Raw genomic sequence first — 21,835 nt, 5'->3', positions numbered from 1 at the left:
TATAAATACTTAGCTGTAATCGATATCAATTGATGTGCTCGTCGATCAGGAAGATTTAATCGAAACTCACAGTGGTCGCTGGTTTGGCGATTCCTCTATACATTCGAAAGCAAAAACGAAACATCAGTGAAAGTATATATGTACATGTTGCTAAATGTTGTTAATTAACAGTATTATGGCTGCTACTAACATAGTTATATTTATAAATACATATACGAATGGCTATTTCTGGATCTTTTCATTTCATATTCATATTTTGTAAAATATTTAAAGTATAGTAATAATACAATACAGTACACGTATAACTCGTTATATTATTTAGTAGCTAAAACAATCTTCTACTTACAGTGGTTATAAAAAGTATTTATTATAGTATTTACATTGTATATATGTAGCAGTACTTACGCTGTGTTATAAAATACATATATATGTATTAATAATATAAAGCTCTGAAAATAAATGACAAAAAAGTGTTGAAAATGTGGTTAACATGGTCGTTTAATTACAGGGAAAGCTATTAAACTTTAAACTACAGAGAGAAGCACTCATACGATCCTAGTAATAATTCGACGTGGTTAAATACCAATCAGGAAAATTTAGCAACGACCGGTTTATCGGATCGTTCTAAACGTAGAACTGTTCTTCGAACTTCTAGAGCAGAAAAGAAAATTGCCTGTATATACCGGTGCGTAGAAGCATTGCTAGTTAAGCATCGTTAATGTAAACTTTACAAACAACATTTTATTAATGTTTAATTACGCACGAAAACATCGTTCGAACTGCAATAAAATCCTAATTGGTTTCTAATCTTACACATCTTTTTCCATATTTGCCGTACAGATATTACAGAAACTATTTTGGTTGCCTACTTTCTACATAGACTTAACCTTTCTTACGTTTCTGCATACTAATCATTCATACTAAAAGATTCCAAATATAGAAGAATATTTTTTTCAACTTCCTACATGTTTTCCTGAAAATGAAAAAGTATTGCTAGTATAGAACCATTAAAACACAATTCTATTACGAAGTTATTAATACATTAATATAATTCCTCTAGTATATTGAGTTGACAACTAAAGTACCAATACAAGTTTTATTTCTTTATAGAGAAATCATAATAACATACAAAAGTACCATATAAAAGTGTTTTGCTATAAAAAAATGTTCTAAAAAAATGTTGCTAGGAAACTGTTCTAATACATTCCTAATATAGAAAAGTAATAAAATTCTAATCAAATTCTAAAATCATCATTCTAAAATTAGATTTAGATTTATTATAACTTTAGCAATATAAATTACTTGAAATTCCGTTTCCACTTGTAATCATCCTCTATACACTATACTAACCAAAATTTATATTAAAGCTAACTACTAAATGTTACTTATTCCTAACCTCCCAAATTTCACTAGGTTGCGAGCGAATTTCAAGCGCCTTTTCCAAGCACGAAATATTCGCGTCAGCTTGAACGAAACAGGATCGAGAGAAGTGAGAGGCGGCGTGCTTATAGTATGTATATGGTGGTGCGATCTTATGCAATCTCATGATAGGAATCATGGGTCAGTCACTTGGCCGGCTCATGGTGCTTCCATGCGTTATGATTCTCCGGACAGGAAGAAAAACTGTCGTACGGCAGACAGCTTTTATCGAAGACATAGGTATGTCCTAATGACAGCTCGCGATTCTTTGAGTAGAACTTAATGAAAAGATATTAATAGAAGCGTTATATAACGGTATAACATCGTCCACTACAGCTACCGCATTATTATAGTCAGTAGAATATCATTATTAAGTGTATGACTTTTCCCGTTTTGCCAGAAAACTAGCGTTTACGGATTCCACTATTGGCATAAATGATACATAATGGTAATAGTACAGCACATGATTGCTGATGAAAGAAAGATGATGACAGTTGGAATTATAGAAATTAGAGTATGGCATATATTGCATGGATGAATATGGAATATGATTTGGAGAGGTTAAGATAACGAGAATGCGAGTGATTAGATCTGATGTTGATTAGTTAGTAAATTATATGATAAAAAAAGTGTATATAGTCTAAATAGGTTACTCTGTTATAATAATTCATATTACATACATATACATATGCATGTATGTATCCTTCTATTCTTATCATATCAAGGGATTAGATTTGATGTTGATTGTTCAATTATTAAATTGAAATTGATATGATACGAATAGAAAAACGTATAGTAAATGTTTAATAAATGTTATCTATGGATTTTTTCAAAGTTTATTGATATAAACGTTTGCCTTTTGTTGATATATGTATACGTTCTTCTGGTGTCCTGTGTATTTAGCTCAGAGTATTCAAGCAAAGTAATCTAATTACTGTATACATATTCTCTTTATCATATAAAAAGAAATAAAATATCTTAACCTTTTCGTGTTTTTTAAGAGGTTAGATTTAAATACATGAAAGAGTCATTCTTCACAGAGGGAAAAAAGTTCTATTAAAATTTTAGAACGTAACACAGAGAAAGATTTTGTGCTCGAAAGTTATAAAGTATTGATCATCGATTGAATAGCGATTGAATTTTTCTTTATTCTTCCGCTTAGGATGATTTTCTTCAACTTAATTGAACTTTTAATAGAACAATCAGATATTAGAATATATTACAATGATAAGATTCAAAAGTTAAGAGAACTGACATATTAATTAAATTATCGGAATGTAGATTTATAGATCTGAATGTAAATTTTGTGAGACGATGGTTGCCTATATGGAGTTAGAGAATAGAAAGTGAATGTATTGATGAATAATGCTTCTATAGTAACTACCAGTGAGATTGATGTAAAATCGAATAACTAGAATTGCTGCTCAGCGAACGTCCTTGAAATTCATCCTCTCACTCCTACTTCTATAGAAAATTACATTCCTAACCTTCTCCATCCAACAAGCGTCATCTTAAGCATATCAAGTTAAAATTTATGGTAAGCCAATCATTATAATTCCAATACTAAAAAAATTAACTCCAGCTAACTTCTAAGATTATTTCTATTGTATATCCTCGAAAAGTTTTATCAGATATAAAAAAGAGGTAATAAATATCTTTTTAGAACTACAGAATGATGCAGAAGTTGCAAATATGTTTCATGATGCCCATAAAATCTTATTACAATTTTTCTTTTGTTGCATTCAATAGTCTCTTTTGAATAAAAGAAAATATATTAAAAATTATATACTTATAAAAAAGAAAAATCGTGATAAGAACTGCGTTACTTTTGCATTACCTTATACATCAGATATAATTTTCATCAAATTGAAATTGATAATCTACCCTTGAAAATTCCCTCTTATTAAAATATTCGAGATTAATTACTAATTGCAGTCTTATCGCAGTGTTACCAACCTATGTAACGCACGTTACACATTACAAAATCTACGAGACAATGCAGAGAATGACACGTTATCTGGAGTTATTCAATAGAGAGGGCAGGTGTCTTCTACTGGTCGAACCGCTCAAGTACATGGGAGTAGAATGGTTATGGGTGCTGTGTAATCATCAGCTCGCCGTGTATCCGGGCATTGAATTCGAGGATTCTTCCCGGCCTCCTTCAGATCCCCTCCGCATTGTACGCTGCTTTGGTTACTTGTCTTTCGCAAGATGAATGGCCAGGACCGTGTACATCCAATCACCAGGGAGAAACGATCAAACCTGTAATTGATTTTGTAGAGATAACACTTGATTTTGTAATCCTTTATTACGAGATAATTTTGTTTATTACATAAAGCTAGGTATCTAGGAAATTTCGGAGAATTAGTAACTCTGTGAAATTAATAGCTGATTTTTTAATTTTTACTACATGATATTTTTCTTTTTTATCATAGAAAAACTGGATGTCAATGAAACTTTAAAAATTTGAGTGATTGAAAATTTATTGATTTTGGAAAATTTAAGATCATAAAAGTAACAATTGATTTATTTTACAAATTGCCTTTATATTATAAAAGTAGGATATTTAAAAAATTCTTTAAGTTTATGGTAATTTACAAATAAGATCGGTTTATGTTAGCATAAAATATTGATGTATAATATGGTTATAGCAGGTCAATTTACATACTTCTTTCTTAAGGAGATCAATAAAATGGGAGATTTACGAGAGTTTTGAAACAAGGCATCGATAGCTACCTTGGTCCATGATGTGGGACAGAACAGGAAGAAACGACAATGACGTCTATAGATGTGACGCCAATGCATTTCTTAGCAATGTACAGAAACACATAATCTTGATTGTATCTAGTCTTTATAGCCGTTTTGTATAAACTCATTCCCATTTTATTGCATTTATGTCCTTACTATTGATTTGAAAATCAATCTTTTTCTTTATTTTAATAATTCTCTATATATACAAATAATTTCTATAATCTTAAATAAATGAAGAAATAATTATACAAATAGCTGAGAGTTCCCAAGGTTTTTGATGGCATATTAATGCGTAGGAAATCATTTGGTTTACATGTACAGACATTGAAACACAAGTACTTACGTATGTACATACGAGTCATAGCAAGTACGCGTACCAAATCGGATTTTTCTGCGTGGTACCGGTGAAAGGGAAAAGATACCGGCGCGGCGCGGTGGTCTGGCAGGCCTAGATACCCAAGATCTGTCTGTCCTCTCATTTATATTCAACAAAGTTCATGTTATTTTAAGTTTTTCATCTTCCATAGAATTTTTGCTTTCCTTCTCATTTTGTTTATTTGTAGGTTACTACCATGGTACTGCATGTTGTAGCAAATTGTAAAATATCAATGAAGAGAAAGCTATAGTTATTCTTTGTTTATCTATAATGGAGATCAAGGTACGTAGTTAAAAGTGTTTACCAATTTATAAGACATAGATTACTACTTTATTTATTTATTTAAAAAATTTATTTCTAGACAAAAACTTCCACGTAATAATTGATCATTAAAGTTGTCAAAATACTATACAAACATAACATTAACACATAAGACTAATACAAACACAATACTAGAAAATACTACGATTTCATACAACGTAATACCATAATAATCAACATATAAATCAACATATAACAAAGAAGATTCTATTGAAAAGCAAATAAACATCGCCCCCAGGAAGAAGATAGAGCTACTCGATCTCATAAACTCTTTACACACTCAAACAACGTAATATCGTAACAATTAACTGACAATAAAGAAGATTAGATTCCATTGTTAAACGTCGTGTCTAGCAAAACACATGTACTACGTGACGAACTGATATTAGTCAAACGCACAAGAATTTAGAAAGTAACGGGTCACTTACGAGCCTCAATTACTCTCAACATCGAACGATACGTTTGCAAAACGTTTTAATATTTCAAAGTACCGGGGGAAGGTCTCAGCTTAGAAAGTATACGATTTTTATCTCACGGATGAATAATATCCCGATCAGGGAGCATCGATTCACCTGCGGGTGATAAAACGAATCGTAAATTTCTCTTACTTTCACCCTCGTTCGTTTACATTGTTACGGATAATCGATCGAATGTGGTTTGTTGATTAGAACGGATTACCAGGTATCCTTGCGAGATTAACCTAACAATGATGAATCTTCCCTTCGTCAGTTTGGATTTCATTTTCTATCTTTATTTTGTCTCTTCTTCGTCCATTCTTTGTTTCCATTTTATTGATTTTTAGATTGTTTTTATCAAATTTCTTTTCTTTTTTATTTTTATGTATATTTTTTAGTATTTTTAGTTTCTTTGCTATATCTCTTAATTTCTCTGTCAACTTTGTTTTCTTTTACTGTTTTCATTGTATTCGTTCCCTTCCTTTTGACTTTCTACGTATATTATATCTATATTATAGGAAATCGATTTCTTTTTCTTACATATAAAACAACTCACTAAACGCCGTTAACAAATCTCGCTCTTATGAAATTGCTGATGTTTCTAACCAATGACTCTAGTTATCTCTTTCTATCATTATACAATTTAATCTCTCCTAAGTTTTGCTACATCGAACTTAATTTTACTTTTTAATACATTTCCACAAATTCTAAATAAAAAAAGACAACCATATCTCATGTCTTTTATTAACCAGTTTTACTCTTTTCCCAGCGAAAGGGGCCCTCAATAAAACTCCTAATTAATGAACTTCGTAACTAACAAAAATAACCTGAAAGTCTATATCATTTTTCTTCATTATCTCCAACAAGCTTCTAGCGAAACCGAAAGCGAAAAGCTAGGATTAAAAGGAAAAAAGGAAGTGGTATCGTGCAAGCTAATTTTGGTGAACGTGTTTCCGCGATGGCACACGGAAACAACCTGAGGCAACCAGCCCATCAAACTAACCGCCTTTCTTCCTCCTGGTACTAGAAAGCTTCCATGGAATTACACAAAATTACAATCGGACGTCAAGCTTGGCCTTTTCCATTCCTATCCCATTCTTCGCCCGTATTGCGTTACATCTGGGGGATACACGAAGTCCTAGAAACGATGGATTACCATCATGAATCTAATTGATTGCGAAGACAATGGATTTTTCTATCTGTGACAACATTGCCTCCACTTTGGGGATCGTCATAGGTGAAAGCGAGACAAATTCCTCCACTGCGTCCAGCCCCCTACTGCTCTTTCTCTGTAATTACTTTAATAATCCACCTTCATATCAACCTTGTTTCCAATGTCCTAGGAACTCCTTTCCCTGGCCACACAGTTTAGGTTGTTTCTTAAGTTTGTCTGGACAATAGATGTGACATCATATTATTGATAAAATATAAGATTAAGTGCGAAATTGCAATTTTGTTTTACATTTTACCTAAGAAGTTTAACTGTCAATACATAATCTTCAAAAGGAAAGGACATTTCCATATTTCATTTTCTGCAGTCATTCCCACGACAATATCCATCATCTTTTCATCCATTCATATTCTCTCAATCATTTCAAGTATTCCATCATTGTTCATTCAATTACGATTGCACCATAGAGACTCGTTTCTGCAAACACGTAACGCAGGATGATCTTTTAAGAGTGATGACAATATTTTACAAATGGTGTTTGATGCTTTTCACAGAACTTCGCTGGAGGCGAGTACTGGTGGAAATTATCGAAAAACTTAAACTTTAATCTCTTTCTTAAGCGCCACGAGCTCGAAGAAGTTGTTATAAAAAAATGAAACGACCTGTTTATGTCGTTAAATTAATAGTTGTATGTATCATTAAATTTTCAGTGCTGTAATACCGTAGAATAGTTCCGGTAATTTTTGCGTCGTCCAATTTAATAGTTAATTAAATTCTTTGATCATTAAATTTTGATTTTTTAAATGGTTGATTTTGAGAAAGAAAGATTTTGAAAAGTCAAATTACTAATTACAAAAAGTTTAAGTTGAAATTCTTTTAAAATTAGGCTACAAATTCAAAAAGTTTGAAATATAAATTTAAGAAATTTCTAGATTTCCTCGTAGAGAATAATTTATAAGCAGAGAACTTGATGTCCGACCATGTGACCACAAGCAAACCTATTCTACTTTTCCCAACTAAATTCCTAGAGTTCCATTTCTAAATTCAAAAATAAATCATAAAATGTTCTGGAAATAGTAAGAAATTGTGTAACAAGTTTTGTCAAAAATATTTTAAAGACATTATATTTAAAAAATATATTATATAATAAAACTTAGAAATATTGTATACATGTACACAGATAGTATTTGATATTACTCTACGTTCAAAAATTCCACGCTACTGTGCCACATTCCAATTAAACTGCACTAAAAGCTATATAACGAAGAGAGAGACGACGAGAATTGTTTAATTTAGGTAATAACGAAGTATAGCTCGAAAAGTTATGGCATGCAAGAATGTTAGCCTCTTCAACTAAAATTACGGACTACTTGAGTAATTATGTTTGTGATTACGCTAACGTCGACGAACTCTATCGTTGAACTGCACTGATTGTACTTGATTGTCTCGAATGAATATTATCTTCGTGTATCAACTCGTTTTAAACGATTAAAGCTAGAATTGACAACTATGTACCTTAAGTGAAGCGCGTTACACGCATTCATCGCCTTACCACGAACGGAAGCGGCAATTACGTTAATTATCTTTCATGGTGCACTTTTAACGCGTGTTATAACGCCACCTTGGTAAAAAACGCCATTTGGTAAGTCTGTCTTGTCTCTCTGGATAAAATACTACTCTTTAGAAAAAAATGTATGACTTAATTGTTTGATAATTATTTACGAAACGACTTCACTCTCTGAGGTTAATGATCTTGAGATATGCTGTCAAGATCACGGGTAATTTTTTACATAACCATTACTAAAGTCCAATTTCAAAGATATGGAAAATATTTTGAAATAAGTTAAATTTGGATCAAACAATTAATATTATATTAATATGCGATCATTACATAGCATTATAATATGATGTTATGTTTGACCTCGATCAATGAATCGGTAAATCGTAAAGGATGAGATTGTAATTACCTTGTTCCAGATACTAATTGCTGTAATAAAATATTTCCATTTGGTTTATTTGACTTTAAAAATTGAGTTTCTATACATTATTGATTTATATTACCTCAGTGATTTGTTGTTTTCTATAAAAATGTGTAGCTGATATGGTTCAATTCTCTGAAGAACAAAAATGGAAAAAGCAGAATGAGTCATAGTGAAAGATACTTTCTAAAACTGATGTTTCCCAATTACAATCCACCATTAAAAATTTTCGTATTGCTTTTAACTTATATGATTAGTTAGGAAGAACAAGATCTATTATATTTTAAAATCTCTGTTAACCTGAAAATAAAAAACTAGTATCAGAACTTTTTCCCTTAACTCATTTATTATCTAATAAAATACTTATTAACCAAAAAACGACATCACAGGACAACAAAATATCTTTGTGAATAGGTATATAAAATTCACACAAATTGTTCAGCCTTAAAAAGTATTTTACGTAACTTGTGCAGTTCTCGAAGCCGCAAAAAACTTTCACCGCATTGAAATACGACCATAAGCACAAAAAAGGAGCATGACCAGGATCCATATTATTTACATATTATTTACATATCTTCTCGATTTTTCAATTTTTTGAACATTTTAATTTCTGCCTTTGTAGGCGTATATTTATTTGTGTGTTAAATTATAAAAAAAAGAAAGAAGTTCCATTTTACTTTGCCATATTCACGATTCGGATACACTGACAGAATGAATTGGTTACCACCATTGTCGTATGTTGGTTCTGGAGATTCGTAGGCGTGCAGATTGAATAGCGACAGGTAAGCAAAGAGCAGGGGAAAGAATCAGGAAGAGAGAAGATCGGCACGCGTACAAGGTGAGGTCAACGTGCCGCGCCGTGGATGAGCAATGAACTTGACCGGAAGTGGGTCAGGGACAGTCAGGGTAAACCTTCCTCGAGCTCGATAAGCATCCTTCGTAGCGCCGCGTCGCGATCCTTCTAGTATGACCAATGATTGGGTTTATGAATAAGTGACGACTAACTTATGTAGTAATGAAGAACTGTACATTAGCCTGAAAATGTTATGTGTTTTAATAAATATTTTCTAATGTGAAAATAAAAATTTCTATTAAAATATCATAGGTATTCTACTTGTTATTCAATATATCGGTTGATCAAAATATGAAACATTTTGAGATATGATAAAATAAGTGAACAAATAGTGGAAGTACTTAGGTATTGAAGAGGTTTAATCGGGCTACTGCTAGTGTTGCATAGTTAAGTTTTATTTATCATATATCCTTATAGTACATAGATTATTTAATCAATAACTGAAATTAATATTTACAGTTACGAAATTAATATTTACGTAAACAAGCTGAATTTAACGTAACTTCGTTGATATCTATTTCCACAAACTGTCCATTTAGTTTTGTGCGCGACTATATCTTGATTCTTTAGATGCATGAGATATTTGGATATAACACTTGCATACTTTAGATACTTCAACTACTAGTGACTAACATACAGTATATATTTAGTAACCTTGAGTACCTCAAATAATTTATTTACTTTATCTAGATATGTGTTACGAAACAGTTTCAAATACCTCAAAAGCGTCATGAATCTTTAATATTTAAGGTATAAAGTATTTGTTACCTCGACACGAATTATGGAGTTGTTTCATATAACGACATAGTAACAAATATTTAATTCATTTTCATTATTCTGACATAAGAAACTTCTATACATACAATCCGTTCCTTAAAATAAAGTATCTTACATAATTACAGTAGTGCAGTTTGCACGCAATAATCAAATATGTGATAGAATATAAGTAAAATCCATACAATTATTAATAAACACAATATAGCCATAATCAGATTTCTTCGTATCATATTTTATCGGCAGATTATCCTAATCAAGCAACAGAAAACTTTTTGGAAATTTCAGTCAAGCTACAATAAAATGTAGGTTAGGATCAAACAACACAATAATTTCTTTTCTGATGACTAGAGTATACAAATCTAATACTAGTTTACTAGTATTACTAGTTTACTAGTTTACTAGTATACTAGTTTACTAGTATACTAATATAATACTAGTTTATTATATCTCACATATCTATTTATAAAGAAACGTTTTTTCTTCATATGTACGTAGATTAATATTATAACTACCAAATCAATCAAAATTATTTTCATAATTACTAAAAACATTCAAATATTTTTGATAATATTAAAGTTTACTGTTATTGGTACAGGAACTTGATTATATATACTTATATGTTACTATTATATTGCTTTAATACTAATTAACTATGTATAACATATTTAGGTACACATTATAGGTTGGCAGTTCTAGCGTTACAACACAAACACACGCTCTAGCGTTCAAAATGCAAAATACACACCCCGTGAGAAACTCAGGCGGAATTTCAGCTACGATAAAGGTCAGTCACGTAACAATGCTAAACTCTAACTTCCTTGTATGGAATCGATTCGACTGTTACATCCTTTTTCAGCAAAATTTGCTTGGGTAACGAAATTCGTCTGATGTTCATCGAAAAGTGGATCACATAACGTGAAACCTTCGACTTGGAATTTTAATTCGCATTGCGTCACGCGCTCGTTGCGCGTGTAATTGAAATATGCGGGCAAATAACAATTACGGAAATGGAGAACAATAGTATGGACTAACGAAGAACTGTGAGATTTTACTTACGTTTGACCTTTTTTAATAGTTTGTATTCCTATTATTATTTTCTTATAGTGGTAGTACGGATATCTTAGTTATTTTCCAATTCTTTTATTGCCGTTCCTAATTGTTATTTACAACTCTTCACATCTATTTCTAAATATCTGCAATATATTTATAAGATTATTGGATGAAAATATAATCCTTTGGAATATAAAAGATATAGATTAAAGTCACATATATTTTCTTTAGGGAGAAGTATGGAAGATAAGAGAATTTGTTAGATCTCTAAATAGCCTTCTAATCTAAATATTCTAAGACGACTACTTAACCTATTTGTTGTAATTTTTCTTCAACAAAGGAAAGAAATCCAAGTAATGGTGAGCATTGTTAGGCAATTTGTTGGTATAGAAACTCGTTTTTACGAATGTTGTTTTTAAACACGATTAACGTATAATTTATTTTCGGTCTTGACGAAGCTGTAGGCAGAAGAAAACTGAACGGATTCTTGTTCAATTACCATTCCATTACATAGGGTTATCCTGTCGGCGGAAAGGTCGTTCTTCGCAAAGAATCTCGAGCATCTGATCGAGCTTTTATGATTTCTGTCGCAGGCTGATTCATGGTTTTCATTAAACTTTTGTTTGCGATGAGTTTCCAATATCTAGGACGATTTTTGCAAACGGACAACTCAATCAAAAGAGGATATTGTCTTTCTTTATCAAAAGATTAACTTTGATTTAACTAAAAATTCATAAAAAATCTATGAAAAATTTGTTCAATAATAAATATATCATTAATAATAATAAAAAGAGCTAATAAAAATGTTATTATATATAAATGAAAATTGTATTTAAAAATATATGAATGAGAAAGATTTGAAAAAATGATTTTTGTAGTTAGGTGTGTTTGTTTACTTAAGTACACACATACTGGGATAGGTTACACTTAATAATCAATAAAAATTTCTCATGGGAAAGATCTTGACCCGTATAAGTCGACATTTCACGATACAGATAGTTACGAGATTAGACTTATATCTAGGAGCAAAATTGCATTGCCAATTGCACAATTCTTTTACATTCTTTTAGTATCTTTATAACACTATGTTGTAAATTATGAGAGATAGCATTATAAATATATATTACCTTAAATATAAATATAGTATTTAATGTTACAATGTTACTATTGTTCAAAATTACTTGAATAGTTCAATTCTATTCAGAATAAAAAATATTTTTACGTATAAATATAAAATTAAAACGTAGCGTTTAATTAAAAACTAAATTTGAAATACAAATAATAAATTAAATCTATTAAAACATTAATCTTGATAAAATAAAATACTATAAAATAAACGATCCTGTGATTACTTGAATCAGGTATCTAATATTTTGTTGAGCATAAATAGAAATTGCATTAAAGTTCTACTCACGAGACTATTACGGTGCATTCAAAACATAATTCATCGTTCCCTGAATGGCCTAATACACATGTAATAAAACATTCGCATGTCAGTCACGTTCTATGACATTGAATAATATTTGATTATACCGTGACAGATTCGTAAGCATATGATGGCCATGTCATCGGCGTTTGTTGAATATTTAATGACATTGCATTATAGTTTAACATATTACTGCTCAACATTGTAAATTTTGGAAACTTTCAAATTTCAAGTGATTTCTCTTTTACAATTCTCTTATCGATATTACTATTTTATTTCCTTCCTTATAAATCCTTTTGTTAACGAAAAATATCTTATTTAATTTCTACCACTGAAAAAATTCAAGTTTTGAGATCCAAATTGAATGTATAGATTGAATTTTTAACTTTAGCTAATCAACTATTAATTAATTTGTAAAAAATGAGAAATAAAATTGATCTGTAATCTTCAACGATGTTAGATAGCGTGAACAATGCTGTGAAAATTACAACATAAAATTACCTTATAATCACTCTTTCAAAAGAATGATACCATCATTTTATGTTTCATTTCACTTTACATCAATTTATCAAAAAGAAAAAATTCACTATAAGCTATATTAATGGGAAGTAGATGAAAAATAAGTTATTCATGGAAACCTACCACCTTGATGCTATTTTTCATTTTACCTTCCATCAATTTCTGGGAACGAGCTTCTTTCGTTGAAATTTCACACTCATAAATCCTAATCAAGAGAACGTTAAAAGACTGCTTCATAAAAATCCAATAGAACAAAGGAACTCTACAGAACTAAACACTAACGACTTCCTCATATCACCAATGTGCTATCTCTGTTGCAACTTAGTGGTGGCCACTAATTCGCCTTATCTGGCCTTCCAGCTCGTTGTTACCGAAACGTCAATCGGATCGAGGTCACGGCCAGTGGAGAAAGTTTTCTAATCACTTCCGTGGAATGGTACTCGAATGTGTTCGTTCGCTGAAACGTGTAAAAATATCTATGGTTCTGTTCTCGTGTGTTTATCCATACGTATGTATAAAGATAAATAAGAATCGGTGCAATGGAATCTTACTTTCACATTCATATTTCTGTTGAATTAAACCCACTTCTCTTTGTAGAGGTTATGGGAATCATAAGAATTCTCCAATCTCTTCAATCCTAGCAATGCATGAGCAATCGGATAACAAAGTACCCAATTTTTATATTTATTTTAACAATCTCTTTATTTCATACAAAATATCACACGACCTCTTTGGATACCGTATTACTTTTAATTTTTTACATAGTATATTAAGATATATATAAATGTCCAATATTAAAGCTTCAGATTTATTGCTAGTTACACACTTATTGAGTAATCACCAATTTGGCTGCCTACAAGTTGGGGTTAAAGAGTTAAAAGGGTATAAGGATCAAATGTGTCTTTCTTGATATCGGAAATTTCGGGTAGTTGTTTCTAAAAAATAAGAAAATTTATTGGAAACAGAAAACTTCTGTATAGAGAGAAAGTGGTAATAGGATTAAATAATAATTCTAAATTGAAATGAATTAAATTTGAGACTTACTTTGATGCAAAGTAAAATTCCATGATAAGGTTGTGTAATGAGAATTTTTATGAGACTGTTAATATTTTATTAATTAAACTGACACAGAATGTGTTTGTTAATTATTAGGAATTAGCATTGGCCATTAATTGATAAAAAAGTTGATTTCTCCTATAACTGACAATTTATAAAGTTATTAAAGTTATAAAGTTATTATTATGAATAAATAAAAGAAGTTTCTATATGAATTCACTATTATACATTTGCACGCAGATGAAGCTCCAAAAATCACTTTCTATACAACTATGAAGTACATATGTATAGCAAAAATGAAATGGTATACTAAACATAAAAAAGAAGATCAAAGAACAAAAGGACTATTGCTTACTTACATTCAATTTAATATTAAATTTCCTCCACTTTAAGATTATATTTACCTATTATAAAAAAGATCTTTATCCAAAATTGTTGTCCATTAATTGATAATAATATTATCAATCTTCTCCTAACAATTTACTCTCTACTACACTGCAATAATTCTCTGGTATCAAATATTCTTTACAGAAGTTACAAAAAATCAAAGTAATCGACCAACTCGCAAGAACAGAATTACAAGAATGCGACTAGACGAGACAGACGTGTTACTGGAGAGCAAACAATTTAGAAAATCACGATTACCAGGTCAGGAGGAATGATGGAAAGAGATAGAGAACGATTTGTCACGACGTATCCGTTGAATCCGGCTCATGGAATCGTGAAAACTGGACGTACTCATAACTTTCTATTGGTATATGAAAATTTCAGCGGGGCGAACATGGCCACCAGGCCCACGGCATAAAAAAAAGTGAATTCAGGTTCTCACAAGTTGCAAAATATCTCTTCCTGTCGTGAAAGTTTCTTTCTATCCATGATCCACTGCTTGTTTAAAATACTGTTACAGTGACAAAATGTGACATTTGTCTTTTTCGGTTTATTATCGTTTTATTCACTTAGAAATTGAACGTATAGGTGGAAAAGTTACTATATAATTTAGTTGATATATGAAAATTATAATGTATACCTGTTATGTGATTTTTTGGATGGTGGAATTGGTTTTAAACTGTCTGGTTAGAGGAAAAGTGGTTGATGGCAGCTATGCAATATGTTTTGACTTTTTTGATGATGATGACACTGCAAAAATTTTTTTGTAGTACGTTTTTCATGTTCTTTATCCTCTTTTTATTTAATGTAATATTTTAACCTAAGTTTTTTAGCTAAAATAATACTCTTCAATAAATTGAAGAAATATCTTTATACAAAAATCATGTTCCAATACATAAATCAATTTATTATAAGACTTTTATATTGGAAAGAAAAAGGAAGTACTTAAATTAATAACAGAAAGTACAGATTTTTTTATTTTCTTATTTCAAATTAGAAGTAAGAAAATATGTACATATTAATGCAGAATATAATATTTCATTAAATAAATATTTCATAGGAATTGAATTCCATCTATCCTAGTCATTTAATACTTTCCGAGGAGAAATATCTGTACTTAGACAGCTGGATCGATGCTTCCTCAATGAGATCCAAATCACCGAGTCAATCTCGACCTCGACTTTCACCCTCGGGCAAGGTCTAGGACACTCAGGTAACACGGATCTTCTTCCTATGAATGAAGAATCCTTCGTGGTCATCAAGAAACTGGTTTGAAATGTGTCTTTAAAGTTTCTTAAATAATAGTCGCTTCCTCAATGTCAAGAGAGGCATTAAGAAATTGAGATATTCCTACAAGTAACTATTCTTATTATTTTGTTACAAAATAAATATTTCAATATTTTAGCATAGAAATTATAAAAGCACTTGGATCAATTATGTAAGTATTTCTATAAGATAATCTTTTTAATAAAAAACAACTGTAATAGATATAAAGTATCATTTCTTTTGAAAATATAATTAATACATTAATAATTGCTGCTGAAATAATTAATAAGTACTGTAATGATCTAATTAGTTCAATAAACATGTTTTCCATTTTTTTATTTAATATAATGTTTTTATTTATTTATTTATAAATGTTTGAATCTTTTTTAAATTAAATATTTGCTGTTGCTATTTTCCTCTACAAATCGAAAGGAGCTTTTCCTTTTTAATAGTGACAGCCTGCTCATTCTTTTCTGTTCTATTAACAAAAAAATCAACAAATTGGGTCAAATCCTGTTAGTTTTATACTCGGACGATCGTAACAAAGGAAATTGTGTTAGCGGAGTGCGTCATACTGTACCGAAGGAATTCTCGAAGAGAGGGACGAAAAATGGAAATGTGAGTCAGCATCCTATGGGTCTTATGATATACTCACAACTTCAGTTATAGTTTCACTTTCGCCATTCCAGATGCCGTTCTTTACTGACGACTCAACGAGCCGGCTTATCGCATATTTGTATATACCAAAAATTGCTGAAATTAGCATAAAAAGAAATGTAGTTCTCTCAATGGCATGTCGGTAGAGAAATGATAGATGTAATTGAAAAATAACTTTCCAAAAAATTTTCTATTGTATTTCTAAAATTTACTTAAAAGATCAAAGAAAAGAGATTGTGATTTGTAAAGGAAATATATTGAAAAATTGTCTTTAGAGTTAAACGGAGAATCGTTTTATCTGACGTTGTCATGCTTTTTCTTTTTCTTTTTTTGCTCTTATTTTGTAAAGGATACAAATTTCAATGTTGAATATAAAAATTGTATTCTTGAGAAATTGAAAATTGTATTTTTCAGTAGATATCTTCCTGGAAACTGAACGAAAATGGTATTGGATATTAAAAGCTTTCTTTATTTTTAATTTTATGAATATAATAATGAATCTTATCACCTTTTGTCGTAAGTACATTTTTGTCGGGAACACTGAGAATGCTGACCAAGTTCCAGAATTCGATCTAAATAACAGTCATATATGTATATGCATGTTTGTATATATATAATTTAATACAATAATATATTAATGATTATATCTATACATTTTATCGCTTTGTCTTTATCCTCGTCTCTTCCAATTTTCACTCTTTTTTGTCTGTTTTTCTAATTTATTTTTGTACGATCGAGATCAACCGATCTGGACTTGGTCCGAACCTTCTTTACTTCACACGTGACTTCAATTTCGATTACTCGATTAATTATCGACTAATTATCTTAAATTTAATGTTCGTTTGTCCTATCGAACAGACCTGTGCGGAGCATTGTCGATCGATCTGCCATCTGGATTACTATCATTTCATCGTTCAACCACGATAAAAGCAAACAAAATCGAATTGAATAGAAACATCTAGAAACTTGTAATTTATAATTTATATTTACATTTGTATAATTTATATTTGAAGAATTGGAAAATTTAGTTCATTAACGAATTTTCGATATTTCTCTTTAATTCGCTTTAGTATCCAACTGAGAATAATATTTATTCGAATAATATTTATTCGAATAATATTTATTCGTTTTATTATTTGAAAGAAATACATAATCAGACTACGTATATTTATGCAAATTCACATTTTTACGAATATAATTAAGAAACTGCAATTTGAATAATAAATTGTTTTATCTATTAAATATTGTAGAGGATACTAACTTTGGACATTTTATATATTGCTGTTGCATTTCCAAATTTTCCATAAATGCATAAAAATCTATACTCTATTTATAATAAAAGCACTACGAACTTTTTCAACGACCAATAAAATGGAATTTTAGGAATAGAAAACACTCATCCAGAGGACAGAATTCGGGAAAAATATACGCGCCCTCGTGTGATTTTGTGGAAATCAAATTCGTCCTGGCCTTCCTCTCTTTCTTTCTTTCTCTCTCTCTCTCTCTCTCTCTCTCTCTTTCCTTGCTTTCCTCTTAACGGCTAAGACACTTTAATGAAGATTCATATAACACGAAGAAACTGGAGCATGCAAACTTGAAAGTGCGTGCACGAGATAATAATGAATATACGCGTGAATGTATGACCGCTCGTATCTTTTTACGTTTCCCTGTTTGCGCTTGAACAACTGTGTTCCGAAAGAAACAGCTCAAATTACAAGAGCAGACGTAGAAAACTATTTTCCTTCTCTGTCGGTGAGATGCTTATACGGAGAAAAATGTCTCTTTTAAAATTGAGAAAGCAATGTTTTTGAAATATCTTATACACCTTGTTGGAAGTACAAAATTGGAAGAGTAGAAAAATCACGGTGTAGAACGCGAATAGTTTCTCTTGAAGCGTCGATCGATACTCATACTATCTTCAGAAACTGTAATTTAATTATTATTTATTTGTAATTATCTAGCTTTCGGATGATTTAAATCACATGTTGTAATTGTAAATTAATTTTAGGTTATGGAACTTAATAATTGAACGAATAAATATGACTATGAAGACAATACAAATATATGTAGTCCAGTATTGGAAAGTTTATAGTTTTCGAATTGTCAGTACCGGAAATAATTAACAATAAGTAGATTCTTCAATAATCGTTTCTATTACAATTGATTATTCATTACCAAGGTTAGTGATCTGTTTAGTGTTTATCTGTTACATAAGCGTTGCTAGTAGTCACTAACATTAATTGTTCCGAACCTTTACTGTTTTGAGTATTTTATTGCTTATGGTCACAACGATTATCGTTGGTAATCATATTTACTATTGTTAAGAATGCTTTGTATATTCTTTTGATGTTTAACAACCGACGCTTCAATAAGATTAAACGTTACCAAATGCGTGAAAAATGAAATTGCATGAGCACACTACTCATTATAATCTTTTTAAAAGGAACACAATGAATTGTTATCCACATCATTGTTCATGTGTTACTTAAATTTATCTTTTACCTAAATACAAAGCATTTTAGCAAAATTTACCAAGAGAATATATTCTCACAATTTCATGGAAAACATAAATGGAAAAGTGAATCCACGTACCCACACAATTTCAATACAAGGAATGTCGTATGGAATGACTATAGAAAACATACCAACTTATCAGCTATGTGATTTAAAATCCCAAAAATCAACACCAATAAATTTAATAATCAACTCATATTTCTGATTGTCCGTTTTATAATAAAACGAAGCTAAACTAAGATTTATAAAAAAGAAAAGTTTCTGTTTAGCTATAGTCACGAAATTTTAAATCACACGCTCTACATCTCTCGACCTAAACACAATGAAATTGATTTGCAATATCACAAGTTTTTCACTTACGAAGAAAGTTCGTTGATTAGATTCTACATGATAGAAAGAATCGCCTAATTTTCCCTCGTTTTTCGTATGTATCTCACGTTCATGTGTAAGTGTTCAGTGTGATCTGTATTATACGTTTTGTCCCTCGACTCAGGCCCAAAATCGGCGATAAACGTTACTATGCACTGCTGACCATAGGTATGTACATATTTAAGACACTTAGTTATACTGCTGAATTCAAAGAAAGTCCTGTGGAAGAAATACTAGCCTGATTGGTTGTTAGCAGAACCAACACGATCGTAAAGTTACGCATGCGTATTGCCCGAAAGTGTCACATATATAAACAAAAGAATGTAGGAACGCGTGACAGTGAACGATAAATAGTAGTACCTCCTCTGCCGAACCATAAGATTTTATTAAATAATTCAAATAAATTTTATTTCACTTAGTTTTTTACTTTATAAAACATAGGTAACGCGAATGAAATAACACATTTGTAACAAAAATAAAAACAGTGAAATGCATCTAATTTGTACTAAGCATCAAGAGTTGTCTTAATACTTATGGCCGATATTACTTACATTTGAACCCTTTGAAGCGCGAACTACTTCCGGCTATAGTCCGGTTTCTTTAATTCCCTACCAAGATAAAATACGGAAGATGGGGATAGAATTACGCTAACGGAACTTTCAGTCATGATTTCAATTACGATTCCTTTACGATTCGTCAATTTCACAGTTGACCGATCATGTTATTTAACGACGATTTAGCTAGGATAATTTTAGTATCTATTATTTAATTTTAATAATCTAAGAACTAATTCTAGTTCTAGTAATTTTTATAATTTCTTTCAATATTTCGAATATAAATATGTAAATATGCGTATAGGATATTAAAATTATGTAGGTTCATAATTTAAATGTTAAAAAATATTCTGTGTGTTTACATGAATTAATTGTTTAAAATAATTTCAGTCTGTTAGTTACTTCTTTTTCGATCATCTGAAATTTTCATCTTAACACAAACTGCATTTTAAAATACTGTACTAGCTGCCATAATAAATTTGTTTTATACAGTTAAGTTAGAATTGCAGATTTATAAATTCAACAATATAATTGTATCTCTGTATCATTATAAATATACAAAAAATAAAATATGTATAATTGAATATATAAAAATATTATACAAATGTATTAAAAAGGAGATAAAAATTTCGAATGAAATATAAAAAATATTTATAACGCTTCAAAGGGTCAAATATGAGTGAAAATGTACTCGAGAGATACAATTTTCTTTTACAACACATGTGGTTTTACTGACATCATGAACCTCACGATCATGCGAATACAAGAAACAGCGAGAAAAATGATAACGAAAGACTTGGGAAAAAATGGCGATACCGCGATGTTCCGAGTTAGAAAAGCGAAAAAATGGATCAGCGATATCTCTCCTTCCCCTTTCAGCTTTCTCATCGGCTGGCACGAACCGTAAAATCGCGGTTAGGAATAATTAATTCAACGCGTTTTGCCTCCCTCCTCAAGCATGTTTGCCATGGCAGATTTATCCATATTCATTTGACAGATCGCTAATTAGCCAAATTTTACTCTATAATAAATTGCTTAAAACGTACTCGAAAATACAAAATATCGTTTATAATTATTTTATGAATCTTTTACTAGTCGCATGCTAGTCATCGCATAATTTTACGATATTTTTCATATAACACTTGATGTACAACTTTTAAAATTGTAATATTAATATCTTTATTCGGCTATTATTGCTTTTGCGACAATGCGAGCTCGTAACTATCCGGAAATGGAACATAAATAACGGAAGTAACGTGGTTTTTCCTTTTTACAGAGACAATATTATGATGATGATTACACAATGAGAGAAAAACAGGTATAAAAAGAACGCAGCGTAATATTCACAATGAAGAAAGTTACGAGGTTTGGCTGGAACGTTATTTAATCGCAAGAGCTACAAACTATTGTCACGAGGACAGAGATAACTATTATTGTTATAAAAATAGTAATACAACTGGTCGGAGAAACTTTCTGCCCCTTTCTATGCTTTTTTCCGGTTTCTTCCGAACATCTTCACGCACGACTAATATTTTCCACGGTTTCTTCGTTAATTACCATGATTTGTACAAAGAAATCGCATAATGCCATTACCCAGCACGATTCTATTAGAAATTGAATATTTTCCTTTTATTTAAACTGCGATATGTTTCTGGTTATAACGTGAACAGTTGTAATAAAATTCTATCATTCAACCGTAAAGAGAAACTCTGTCACTTTTTACAATTTTCCACACGCAAAGATGCTCGTTATAGCATATGTTAATTTTATTGTATTCATGCTCGAGGAGGCGAATGAACGCGTGACAGTGTGCGTTGGAACGAAGAATTCGATAATATTAAATACTATTTAAAGAAAATAACATTAGGACACTTCGAGAGGTCTCAACGGTAAAAGACTAAATAATAAACTGATTTCACGAACGACGAATAGCTC

The 21,835-nt window shown here is 30.7% G+C and overlaps 4 long non-coding RNA genes across 7 annotated transcripts; 2 read left to right on the top strand and 2 right to left on the bottom strand.

The window, feature by feature from the left end:
• Positions 1-17: 17 nt before the first annotated feature.
• LOC138185987 (uncharacterized) lies at positions 18-4,986 on the top strand. 3 transcript variants are annotated; one of them, XR_011174762.1, is made up of 7 exons: positions 88-360; positions 509-685; positions 1,414-1,659; positions 1,820-2,000; positions 2,460-2,956; positions 3,366-4,828; positions 4,908-4,986. It is a non-coding gene; the product is annotated as an uncharacterized LOC138185987 (long non-coding RNA). The 3 variants fall into 3 exon arrangements; XR_011174761.1 differs by lacking the exon at positions 2,460-2,956 and having other exon boundaries at positions 18-132; XR_011174763.1 differs by lacking the exons at positions 1,820-2,000; positions 2,460-2,956 and having other exon boundaries at positions 18-132.
• Positions 4,987-8,508: 3,522 nt separating this feature from the next.
• On the bottom strand, positions 8,509-12,876 carry LOC138185980 (uncharacterized). Its single transcript, XR_011174760.1, has 4 exons — positions 12,567-12,876; positions 10,684-11,875; positions 10,094-10,392; positions 8,509-9,507 (listed from the first exon to the last, which is right to left on the bottom strand). It is a non-coding gene; the product is annotated as an uncharacterized LOC138185980 (long non-coding RNA).
• Positions 12,877-13,493: 617 nt separating this feature from the next.
• Positions 13,494-16,005, top strand: LOC138186000 (uncharacterized). The gene is made up of 2 exons (XR_011174767.1): positions 13,494-13,605; positions 14,250-16,005. It is a non-coding gene; the product is annotated as an uncharacterized LOC138186000 (long non-coding RNA).
• On the bottom strand, positions 15,491-19,479 carry LOC138185960 (uncharacterized). 2 transcript variants are annotated; one of them, XR_011174754.1, is made up of 6 exons: positions 19,338-19,479; positions 17,117-18,011; positions 16,972-17,035; positions 16,818-16,888; positions 16,462-16,674; positions 15,491-15,771 (listed from the first exon to the last, which is right to left on the bottom strand). It is a non-coding gene; the product is annotated as an uncharacterized LOC138185960 (long non-coding RNA). The 2 variants fall into 2 exon arrangements; XR_011174755.1 differs by having other exon boundaries at positions 16,462-16,653.
• Between the last annotated feature and the right edge of the window lie 2,356 nt (positions 19,480-21,835).

This window comes from Bombus flavifrons, chromosome 1, assembly GCF_040668555.2.
Source record: "Bombus flavifrons isolate JBK064 chromosome 1, iyBomFlav1_principal, whole genome shotgun sequence".
In the NCBI taxonomy this organism is placed as follows: Eukaryota; Metazoa; Arthropoda; class Insecta; order Hymenoptera; family Apidae; genus Bombus; species Bombus flavifrons.
This window is presented reverse-complemented; position numbering and strand designations above follow the sequence as displayed.